We start from the raw sequence: 12,260 nt of genomic DNA, 5'->3' as shown, positions 1-12,260 counted from the left end.
TGGTGTCTGTCTGTTGTTTGTGAGGCTGGGTCAGAGTCTAACTATTGACTTCAGAGAGTGTTGGGTCGGTCCTCAGCAAATGGACGATGACTGCCAATCCCATCTGCCCATACTGAGGGCAGGAGTACACTTGTCTAGAGGGAACTTGCTCTTTTTACTGACCCGGTGAAGGCAGATACCTTCGGCTTGATCCAAATCGTATTGCAAACAATAGGTTTGGATCAGGCCCGTAGAGAAGAAAGGTGGGATGCAGCCCTTCATCAAATCCTTGAGCTTTGCAGCTCCCTCAGTTGCCATAACAATGAAGAGTATATATGTGATTCACTAAAAGAAGGAAAAAAACCCCCAAGATCCTGAATCAGTGAATGATGATATTCCTGTAGACAGAGAGATTACAAAGGCTGAATCCTACTCACACAAAGAAAACTGGCAAAATTGCCATTGACCCTTTCTTGGCAAAGCAGGGACAAATATGTATTTAAAAGTGAAATGAGCAAAGCTAATTTTCCACCTCCCCACCACGTGTTTTCTGAAAGCATGTTTTCCTGATCTGCACTGAAAGGGGCTCTGATGTAACACATTTGTCATCAGAGGTGCACCACAACCTTTACTGAGAAAAAATAAATGTCAAATTTATGCCATTAACTTCTCCTTTCTAAAAAAAAAAAAAAAAAAAAAAAAATAAAAAAAAATCCAACTGGCCTGATATTGCAGATGAGGAAATGGAAGATCAATAGCTCACTGGAGCCAATGGGAATCTTCCCATTGATTCAACAGGTTTCAGATCAGGCCTGAAGGCACCGAACTTAAGTGACTCCATCAGAGAGCGTTGGTGAGTAATTATCCACACCGTGATTAGAACCCAGGCATCCTCACTGCCCACCCTCACCCACCAGGTAATGCCCTTCCTTTGAATGACGCTGCAGGCACAGGCAACGATTTAAAGGGGGCGGCTCTGAAGTGTATTAGCCACTAGCAAATAATCCAGAAGGAATGGCAATGCTTGCTTTTCCTGTTTATTTATTTGTTTATTTAATTTGGTGTTAACTTTTACTAGCCCAATAATAGAATGTAAAACCTAGCACCACGCTATCACCCTTATCTCCTTCAAGATCTTTATGTGCATTTCCTTCTAGTGTTTTTATGGGTTGGCTTGCTTTTTTTCCCCCTTCTCTGTCAATGACTAAACTTGGAGTTAAATCATTTGTAAGATACTCTTTCCTTTGGTATCAAAATTGGCTGGATCCAGACTCTTGCAAATAAACATGCAGCAACGGTATGCTTTTAAAGACTTTGCCAAAGGATTTTTGTTGGTTGTCTTGCCCATTCCTCACTTCCACTCCTACTTTTCTCATTTATTGCCAGTATCTTGAATGAGATTTCTTTTTCTTAAAAGAAAAAAAAAATCCATAATCCAAACAAAAAAAGATAGGAAGAAGGAAAACAAAGAAAAAAAATGACCAGACTCCCTCCGAATGCACAAAACAGAACAAAACCCGTAGAATAGCATAACTGAATAACAATATATCTTCATAAAAGAGGGTGAAAAATTGCATCCTCATCCATGTATTATTGAAGATGGAATACGAACAAATAAATTGCTTTTAAAAGCAATTAAATGCTCACAAAAGAAAACACTTGCCCTGTAAACTGAGAGAAGGCATAATGAAATGCAAACCATCTTGAAACTACCACACGGAAACTGGAAGGAGACACTTCAAGCTGAATGGTATAGCAAAAGGAGTGAACTAGCATACCTAGATAAGGCAGCCTATTGCTGAAGAGGGAGTAGTTAGGAAATTCGGAAGCAAGCAGGTCTGTGTATCTGGATTTAGATGAGTAACAACCTTAAGGCAGTCACATTGCATATTACCGGTCATTCCTGCCTCAACGAGCAGTGTCTTGCAGAACTGCCCGTAACTTAAGGTCCAATCCAAACACTGCTGGAGGCAAGGTAGAGTTTTTCTGAAGACTTCAGCAGGCTTTAGAGCAGGTCTGTAGCTGCTCTGCAAAGTCTTTTCCCGTCAATTATAGATTATGCATATGATAGAATATACGCTACTTCCACGCTCTTTTTCCCCCATTTCTTAAATGCTGCTGAAGGTGTGGAAAAATAAAATAAATCAAGCACTTTCATTGTATTATTGTGTTGAAAAAGAGCTCTCTGGGATTAATCCTGTTCTGATGGGGGCTGAACTGGTTGACCAAAATGGTCCTGGCTGCTCTGAGTTTCTCAGGCCCCTGGCTTCTCTGCAGCTGCCAGGCTAAGACCCAATCATAGAGAAAAAGGTATCTTGTTTCTGTCTGGGTCAGGTGAAATAATGGGCAAGAAACAGAGCCCTTCCTGTAAGAGGCAAGAAAACTGAGTTTTCTTTGGGTTAGCTTTCAAAGAGGTGCAAGCCAGTTCAATCTACTTAGCAAAGGTATCTCCTGCTCTCTCCCCCACCTCTCTCTCATGCACCATTTCAAAGAAGTGCATCTTTACCTTATTATATTATTAGAATCAATCAATACTATTAATATTACATGTGGGCAATTCTGTAAATTCTTCATAGTTCTCCTCCCTGCCTGTTAACAGCAGGTACATTATACAATCTTTGGTTAGATTGGTCAACCAGGCTATCGATAGTCTTAATAAGCAATATCTATATTGTGACCTTTGCTCACAGAACTGAATCTCTCCTATAGGGCTGTCAGATTCCTTAAAGAAGTATTGATAAGCTCATTACTGTATTGCTACATATAATTTTAGGTGTGATTTTCACTCACCCTCAAGCACCTAGTAACCTAATACTTTTTTTTTCCTCCTAAAGCATTGGCCCTTTTACAATTGATCAAATAGTGAATTAGAGCATTATAGAGAGGAAACATAATCAGGGGATTTCTACAAGCACACTGTGATATATCTTTTGATCTTCTGACAACCTTCATCCCTCTGGATCCTAAGAAGGAAGCACTGTTTTATAGGGATATTATTAGGCTGATGCTGCTTTATACATCTACCTGCAAGAAGCTACCGAATCCGACAAAGATGTTTGTGCGCGTTTGCAGTGAGTGATGCATATTATGTGATGTGAATCTATCCTTAGGGACTGAAAAGGAGAGGAACTATGTGCAAATGTAAGTCTGCCCTTTCGATACATGCGTGCATACACAGTCTCTGTGTATTATATACACAGGCATTTGAATTAGAAACAGGCCAAATATGCAGTCAGATCTCATCAGACCAACTCTGTCTGCAAAGCTCCATTTTTATTCTGTTTGAAGAAGCTTCATGTCCAGAGTTATCTGCCCCAGCGCAGTGGGAAGTCAGCCGGGTTGCCTCTAAAATATTTTGGAGACTCAGACACAATGTACAAATAAACCAGACATGGATTAATTAAGTGTGACTGTATCATTAAATTAGTATAATGAACAAACAGCTATTTATCATATTAAACTCTGCATATAATTCCAGGAATAACCTGTTAAGTCACCTGCCACTTTCATGCAAGAGTATGATCTCTGTACTGTCTTTTAGAAAGGAATTATTTAGAGACATGTATCAGCCTGTCTGTACTGAGTGCATGTTTTCATTAATATGCACATATAACAAATGATTGCACGTGTGTGATATACAGACGTGGCAGGCACACTTGTATCTCTCTGCCTACGCACTTTTCACATAAAAGTTAATTCTCAGCTGCACCTTTCATGCAAACTATGTCTTTTTATGTTTCCCAGGTTTAAATAAGGAAGTTACAGACCTCAACAACATAAAGGGGAAAGAATAGCGTGTGTTACAAACTGTGTCTGCACTGCACCTTAGTCTATCAAACCGTCAGCAACTTTCTGGTGGCAAAATACTTTGGCAGACCTAATAGTGAAGTCCCCCCTCACTGGTAACTATATATCCCTGGAGGCATCAACATTGCCAACAAAGCCATCTATGAAATAGTTAATGTTAAATAATGATTGTCCATGTTCAACAAAGGAGGGAGAAATAAACAGATAAGTGTGAGGTAGATCGAAATCTGCATGCCTCATTGGCTGAGCTGTCGGCTATTTCTAATGCATCTGAAGGGTTTGTTACTAAGAATCTGTTAAGTATCTTTAAACCTTTGATCTGTAGCCAGTCTTAACAAAGGTGACAATTAATTAAAGGAGAGTGCATTGCGATAAAGTTACATCGTGGTCAGTTTATATATACTGTCCAAAGCTGGTTCACAGAAGTCACTGTCAATTAAAGTCTTCTTGGAGTCCAGTTCATTATCAATTTTTCCCCCTTGCCTTGATCAATATTTTTGGCTGCTTCTGCTTGACAAACTTAACACAATGTCTATATCTATATGTCTTGCCATTCATTTACATGGAATAGATGGCTGTATATGATTTATTTTTAGCTACTACGTATGGTCAGGCACTTTATTTGAGAGGTTTAGAGCTCTCATCCATCTTTATTTTAAGGAGCGACAATAATAAGCCCTCTCTTCCTTCAAGGGGATGTCAGTTGGATATAATGAATGCACATTAAAAGCTGCATTCACCTGTGTGTGCATTCAGGCTGTGGCTCACTGTGACAAAAGCAAACAAATGCAATATCTGTGGTGACATCCTGACTCCAACCCACACCAAGCAATGCAGTGCAGACAGTGATTCAATAGATCCTGCGATCCCCAAAATGCGATGATGCATCTCAAGGAGTTATGGAGAGAGAGAGGCCCCTATAATATATACCCCAGCTCAGTCAGTGAAGCGACAGTGGAAGAAAAGCCATAACTTTAACTCACCATGGTTATTATTTTTCCCTTTTTCTGCTGCAGATTTTAATACATAAGGGTCAGTCCGCCATGACAAACCCCAGCAACAGTCATACGGGCATCGGTGGAGCAGTTAAGTGAGTGAGAAATGTGGCAGGGGTCAGGCTTTTGTCAGTTCCTCAGCTTTATTTTAGTTTTAGTTTCACTTGCAGAAGGAAAGCTAAGTTAAGGGACAAGCCAGCAAGCATAGAAGCCGGTAGCGTTAACTGCAAGTGTTGTGGTTTGCTATGTAAATCCACGATCTGGAATTTTAAAGGGAATGTGAAACACTGAGTAAGTGCAAGCCTGCACCAGGATTTCCAAACATGAACCCGCTGAAGTAATGGCAAAAATCTCACTGACTTCTGCCCAGCAAGCAGGCAACAGGCCTTCACTCCCTCAGTAAAGATGATGCTGGGATTAATGAAACACTAGCCTATTTGTTAAGGCCGGGATTCAACTCAGCTCACTTAACACCTCGCTTGCTTAGTGCAAACTCTTACAGGACAGAAACCAGACAGCACTTGGTGGACAGGTCATGTTGAGCTCTGCAGCCTCCTGCTATTATGGAATATTATTGTAAGGCTATAGCCAACACCTATGTGAGTCTTTGGGCATCTGATACTTTTTCTCTATTTTAAATGCAGGTAAGCAGCCCAACAGCCTAGATCATCTCCCCCACTTTTTCTCCCTTGGAACCATTACTGCCTGTCGCATAAACCCGCCTCAGTTCACACTTGATTGACGGGAGGGACGGTAACAGCTCCTTTAGTGTCGTTATGGTCTGTCGGGTCAGTGCGGCTGGTATGCATGCGCACAGGGTATGCATGATAAAAAACACCCTGATGTCTTGCTGAAAAATGTGGCTGCGTATTTCCAGCTCTTAAGGCTAGAGGAGGCCCTCCTTGATCATCCAGCCCCTTCTGCCCCTTGCTTTTGACCACCATGCATAGGGAGTCCTCTGCCCGCCCTCCTTGACAGATACAATCCGCTTTCCAGTTGAGCACAAGACACTTTCCGCAATCTCACTCACTCTTTACCCGGGCAAAATTTCCAGATACTCTCTGACAACTTCCTTCAAAAGACTGCTGCCTGGCTTTTATTATACTATGCAATTTGAATCCTCTGCTAAAGAAAGCCCTGTCTGTGGCATTGGCCACTGGCCGATGCAGGATACAGGACCAGATGAACCACGCTTTTCATCCAAGGTGACAAGGATCCTCAATTTTTCCCCCTACTTCAGTGCTGATGTTCCCGATCTCTTCTGGCTGAATACAGGAAAAAAAATAAAATAAAACAAAAACAAACTGTCCCCTGTTTCTGTTGTCATACTCCAAAAATTAGTAAGTTCCTGATTCATCCTTTAATTAAAACCTTGGTTTGGCCGAGTAAATACTATGAAATTTGGTTGTTGTCGCTATTTATTTTTTTAAAGAAAAAAAGAAGTACGTTTTTTCCCCTCCCTAAAATGCCCAAAGGCACCAGTATATGTAGATATTGAGGGACAAAAGCAATCGTAATCCATAAATATGTAGGAGATATAAGTCTAACCTGGAGAAAGGTAAGAGAAGAAACAAAAGCTCTAGAAACACAAACTTTAATTTCTTTCTTTCCTCCACATTATGTAACTTTAAAACAAATCCTTTCTTGTAAGGTTGATTAGTTGATATGGTAGTGGGGCTAGCTGAAGAACAGCTTTCAGTGCAAAACTTAACAGCCAAGCGAGAGATTCCAGAAAATTGGAGTTTGTATTGGAAATGCTGACACAACCGTAACACCAGCATCATAACTAGCTGCAGCTGCCTTTAGAAACCAGAATCCATGTCCAGACCCCTGAAAAAAGAGTTAACATATAGCCTTCTAATTTATGAAGCAATCTGGGCTACCTGACATTATCAAAACACATACATGCTCATCTGTACAGGAGATTATAATGTACAGGGGGTTGCTTTTTTCCTCTCTCTCCCATCAAGCTATCCAATTGCATTTTGATTGTTTTAAGGGGTTGTTCTTTAGACCTAAGGCATAAAGCCTCTTCTGTTTTATTCCAGTTTATTTGTGCATTTACCTCCCTAAAACTTGTTTGGTTTACTACCATACTAAATGCTGTATGTGTTGCTTTCAGCCAGGCAAGCCTTATGTTTCAATTATGGAGGAGTTTATTCAGCACCTGTATTGCGTTGTGCTTCTTTTCAACTAAATTTCCATTTCCCAAAGGCTATATGCATGAATGTGTATACATTTCTTTTTTCTGTATGTATACACACACAAATCTATACATTTATACATATATACAAATATATCGTCTTAACTGAATGCTCATTTTCATTGCACCTTTGAATTTCTGAGATATCCAAAACCTTCATAAACATCCTTAGACTTAACAAGGTTTTAATTTTTCTATCATCTATCTTTGTAATCAAACTGAACAGAATATAATGAATGGAAGCCTTGTTTACCTACCCCCGAGGTGTCTTAAATTTCAAAATTATTTATACTTTTGAGAAGGTAAAGCAGCAAAAGAACTAAACTATTCTTTTCATACTGCATTTTTCTAGCTGCATTGAATGCTTATCGAGTGAGGTTCGGGTCAGGTAGGAACAACATCCTAACCACGGGACTGCAATGGTGGATTTCAAGGAGGTTTTGGGGTTTTTGTGTTTCCCCCCCCAAAAAAAAAGGGTTGAAAAAATGTTGTAGCTCTCAGGTCTATGGAAGACTCTTGTTTTCCCACTGCACACTCTCTCCACTCTTTAAGTGCACTCACGCGCGTGTGTTTCAGTAAATCTCAGTTAAGTGTGGAATGCTGATTTCTTCTGACTTCCTAAATAGAATATTATGGAGACCTGCGTGTTTTAAATTAAAACACATTCCAGGCCTTGGGTACAAGCAAGCTTCGATAGAAAAGGCTGTTTAAACCTATGGGGACAGTCCTATATTTAGATTACATTAATTCATAAATATTATACTAAATACCACTTAAATTGGCCTTAAATGACTTCAAAGATAATGCATTATAATATGGCTGTCCTGAGAGCACTAACCTTTATGTCTCCCAGTAACTCAGCCTTTAAGCATACTCCACTGCTGGATAAGAAGGGGGGAAGTTATGAATGAATGGCTTGCTAAATTGTTCAAGTGTGATTAGTTAGCTCCGTGCGTGTGTATATGTGTGTGTGTATGTGTGAGCGCGTGGGTGGGTCAGTTCAGCCCCGGTAGATTTCTACCCGCGGATCTCAGCACACAGCCTGTTCTCAACCCTAGAGCAAAGTACCACAGCAGGAGCCTGTTCCTGCCCCGTGTGGAGAGAAGCAAGGACGGGGGAAATATGCAGCAGCTACACTCATGCCATGAAAGCTTGTTTTCTCGGGGATCTGGCAAACCTTTCCCGCCTTCCCTCACACGCTGCTTCCCCCCGTACCCTTGTCTCTCTTCGCGTGTCTGCAAGAGAATCGTGCTCCTCTGCCTCTTCCCTGGTATCTGGCCTGGTGAGAGAACCTGGGACTTCACGCTCCTTTTGTGATAGTTTTTTTGGGGAGGGAGGCATAGTCATGTACTTTATCTTCAGGTTCTTAATTTTCGATTTCCTCCTGCTGTACAGGAGCACCACAATAGGATCTCTTAATAATATTTTCAAGAATACACATCCTGTGCTCTCATTTCAATGGATTTACACCTGAAATTACTCTGGTTGCTACGGTTTTGCTTTAAGCTAATGCCTGTCTCTTCCCTCCTCCCAACACAAACCCACCTTCTCCCCCTCCACACCCAAGGTTTGCTCTCCATACACTTAAAATAAACTACAGCCCACTATTAACCCTTCAGGGTATACCACTGCCACAGCCTCATCCCCTGGATTAGGAAAGAAATCAACTGAGAGTGATGGATCAATTAATGTATAAGCATTATGCATCACTTATGGAAAGCATCTTGGGGTTTCATATTGCTATCCTACTCCTGAGAGCCAAGTTGAACTATCTTTATGCAATTCTTCATCTATGCCTGCAATGCAAAGCCAAAATAAGGAGATCTGAGTGAATACTATGCTTCACATGACTGCATTTAGAGGAAGGAAAAGAAAAAAAAAATAGATTAAAGATGAAATAAAATTAAAAAAAATCATAAAAAGAAGCCAAACCCAATCCTCATCCTTCAACAGCCTGTTCTCAACCCTAGAGCAAAGTACCACAGCAGGAGCCTGTTCCTGCCCCGTGTGGAGAGAAGCAAGGACGGGGGAAATATGCAGCAGCTACACTCATGCCATGAAAGCTTGTTTTCTCGGGGATCTGGCAAACCTTTCCCGCCTTCCCTCACACGCTGCTTCCCCCCGTACCCTTGTCTCTCTTCGCGTGTCTGCAAGAGAATCGTGCTCCTCTGCCTCTTCCCTGGTATCTGGCCTGGTGAGAGAACCTGGGACTTCACGCTCCTTTTGTGATAGTTTTTTTGGGGAGGGAGGCATAGTCATGTACTTTATCTTCAGGTTCTTAATTTTCGATTTCCTCCTGCTGTACAGGAGCACCACAATAGGATCTCTTAATAATATTTTCAAGAATACACATCCTGTGCTCTCATTTCAATGGATTTACACCTGAAATTACTCTGGTTGCTACGGTTTTGCTTTAAGCTAATGCCTGTCTCTTCCCTCCTCCCAACACAAACCCACCTTCTCCCCCTCCACACCCAAGGTTTGCTCTCCATACACTTAAAATAAACTACAGCCCACTATTAACCCTTCAGGGTATACCACTGCCACAGCCTCATCCCCTGGATTAGGAAAGAAATCAACTGAGAGTGATGGATCAATTAATGTATAAGCATTATGCATCACTTATGGAAAGCATCTTGGGGTTTCATATTGCTATCCTACTCCTGAGAGCCAAGTTGAACTATCTTTATGCAATTCTTCATCTATGCCTGCAATGCAAAGCCAAAATAAGGAGATCTGAGTGAATACTATGCTTCACATGACTGCATTTAGAGGAAGGAAAAGAAAAAAAAAAATAGATTAAAGATGAAATAAAATGAAATAAAATCATAAAAAGAAGCCAAACACAATCCTCATCCTTCAAAGACCCATCATGCTTTTTGACTTAATAGTAATTAATCACTACTGGCAAGAAAGTAATTTTTTTCCAGGTAGCCAGAGGCACATTTTTATCAGGATTAGCTAATAAATCAGCGGCATCGCTAGAAAGGAGTTCAAACTCTTCTCGGATGTACTAAATAAAACTGATCTCTGAAACGCTGGCAACTCAGTGTCTATTGAAGCTTCACTCAAACCCTAGTGTGCAAAATAACAATCATCATTATCATTTTTCCTTCCGAAGTCCAAAACTTCTAGGAGGTTAAAAATGACTGTTCTTTCAAGATGAACTCATGCAATTTGGCTTGATGAGGTGACAAGATTTCCCACCTGGCTTTTTTCCTAGGTTGCAGCTTTAGAACAGAAATGAAATGAAGGGAAATGAAGTTAGTATCTTGCTTAATTCAGGAATATGTGTTAAACACATCCAAGCAAGATAAATGATCCCTCTCTCACTCTCCCTCCCCCCCCCCCCCCCCCCCCTTCCTGAGTTTGTCTCTGTGAATACAGGCATACAGTAAGAGCAAAACTGAACTGAAAGAGGAAGAATTCACATCTATGAAATAGAAATTAAAGTTAGCGCATAGGCTGATTAATTACACGTTTAAGATAGAACATAACAAAAGAATAAAATCTCATCAACAAATCAAAGTAACACCCCTCCACCACAAAAATCCTTTATCGAGGTGTTAGCTCAAAGATTTCTTCTACACTATGTTGAGTGATTCTCTTCAGTGTAGCTTTTACTGTTGTTATTTTTATTTTACAGAAACCTTAGACAATTTTTGCAAACACATGCAGGCACAATCAAGCCCAGTGGCTACTCTCACTATGCCTCATCTATCAGACAAAACCTCCCAGGACCTTTCTTTCCCTGTGCTTCTTACTATTATATTTATTGTTATTATTAATAATTATTATAGTACAGATGTCATGTTTAAATGATGCCCATCAGACCTTGATGTGGCTTCTAGGAAGGTAGTCTGAAAAGAAAGCAAGGTTCAAGAGGGCTACACTGATCATTGTAAAAATGGGAAGGGTGTTTGGAGCGACCGGCAAGAAAGGAAGGAAGAAATATCCTGTAACTTGGACTGAGTCCCCGGTCCCCAAGCCCTGAACATTTTCTCTAGCCTGTGAGAAACTGGTACTTTGCACTGTCAGGGTATATTTTCATTCGCATTTCCTGAGGGTGGAAGGGAGGAGGGGAGTGAGTGGGAAGGGGGAAGAGATGCCTGCTAAACATGCCGTTAAGTTCAAGATTTACAACTCGCCAAGGCATCTGGAAAGCTGGGAAGCCAGTAATGCCATTACCAGTGACTCTCTCTGCCAGGAGTCCACCAAGCTGGAGTAGACACTGCTACTGAACCTCTCCTGTAACAGATGCAACTTCCACTCCCTCTGTGGCCCCCTGCAAAACCCTTTCTCCTCCTGCACTAAATCTGGAGTCACACCCCAATCGCTTCTGATCTGATCTTTTTATTTTCTTTTTTTTTTTTTTATTTTAATAACTACATATCTAATGAAATAAACACACACACACACATATATACAGAACCTGAGTTAATAAAGTGGCTCGCTTCGCTCCTGGGTCTCTCCTGCTCCTAAGCGGGGCTACCATGCAAATTATCTTCAACTTCCTCCCTGCGAGTCCTACTTTCCTACCCGAGGATCCGAACATCTCTCCCCCACTACACACACCCTCCCCCACCCCCAAAACGTAGCATCATCTAATCTGAAATGCACCTCCGGAGAGCCTAAGCTAAGCAAGGAAAGGAGCGGGCAGAGATGGAGCGAGCAAGGCATCGCATGGGGAGTACATCTCCACTGCCTTTAAAGAAAACCTAAAAAGTTCCCAGGATGGACTTTGGGCACATTGAAGTAGTGCTTGGAATATACCTGCCTGGAGACTTCTCCCCTCTGGAACTAAACTGCCACCCGTCCCTCCTGGCTTGCCCTCTCCAACACACACACACATTTCCTTATAAGCATCTTAATGACAAAAAGATGTCATTAAGTGGCAAACCATTCCCTTTCGTGAACTATTTACCATATAATTATGAACACAATTGGGTGTATATATGTCAAGTGTATGATTGCATCCTGTGACGAACTATGATTACAAGCCAATGGCATTTCTGCCATCCTCCTGATACAACTATTCTAAGTTTGCTAACCTTTAAAAAAATTAAAAAAAAAAAAAGAAAAGAAAAGGCGCCGGTGCCAGATACACAACAGTTGTAAAATAGGGGCTTCCCAGCTCGGCGCAAGCACAGGGACAGACACACGGACACGCACACCCCTGGGTGGAATACGTGCGGCTCCCAAAGATAAATAAAGAAATCCTCTTCCTCCTTTCAGCACCACCGGCGTGCGGACAGCTCCCTGCCAGCCCAGCCGCC

At 41.3% G+C, this 12,260-nt stretch overlaps 1 protein-coding gene across 1 annotated transcript in view; it reads right to left on the bottom strand.

Moving 5' to 3' along the window:
- Positions 1 to 12,260, bottom strand: part of CELF4 (CUGBP, Elav-like family member 4) — a 695,746-nt gene that overhangs the window by 682,730 nt on the left and 756 nt on the right. The window lies entirely within an intron of this gene.

This window comes from Pygoscelis adeliae, unplaced genomic scaffold (genome assembly GCF_000699105.1).
Source record: "Pygoscelis adeliae isolate BGI_AS28 unplaced genomic scaffold, ASM69910v1 Scaffold68, whole genome shotgun sequence".
Lineage (NCBI taxonomy): Eukaryota > Metazoa > Chordata > Aves > Sphenisciformes > Spheniscidae > Pygoscelis > Pygoscelis adeliae.
Note: the sequence above shows the minus strand (reverse complement) of the source record. Positions and strands in the feature narration are given on the sequence as shown.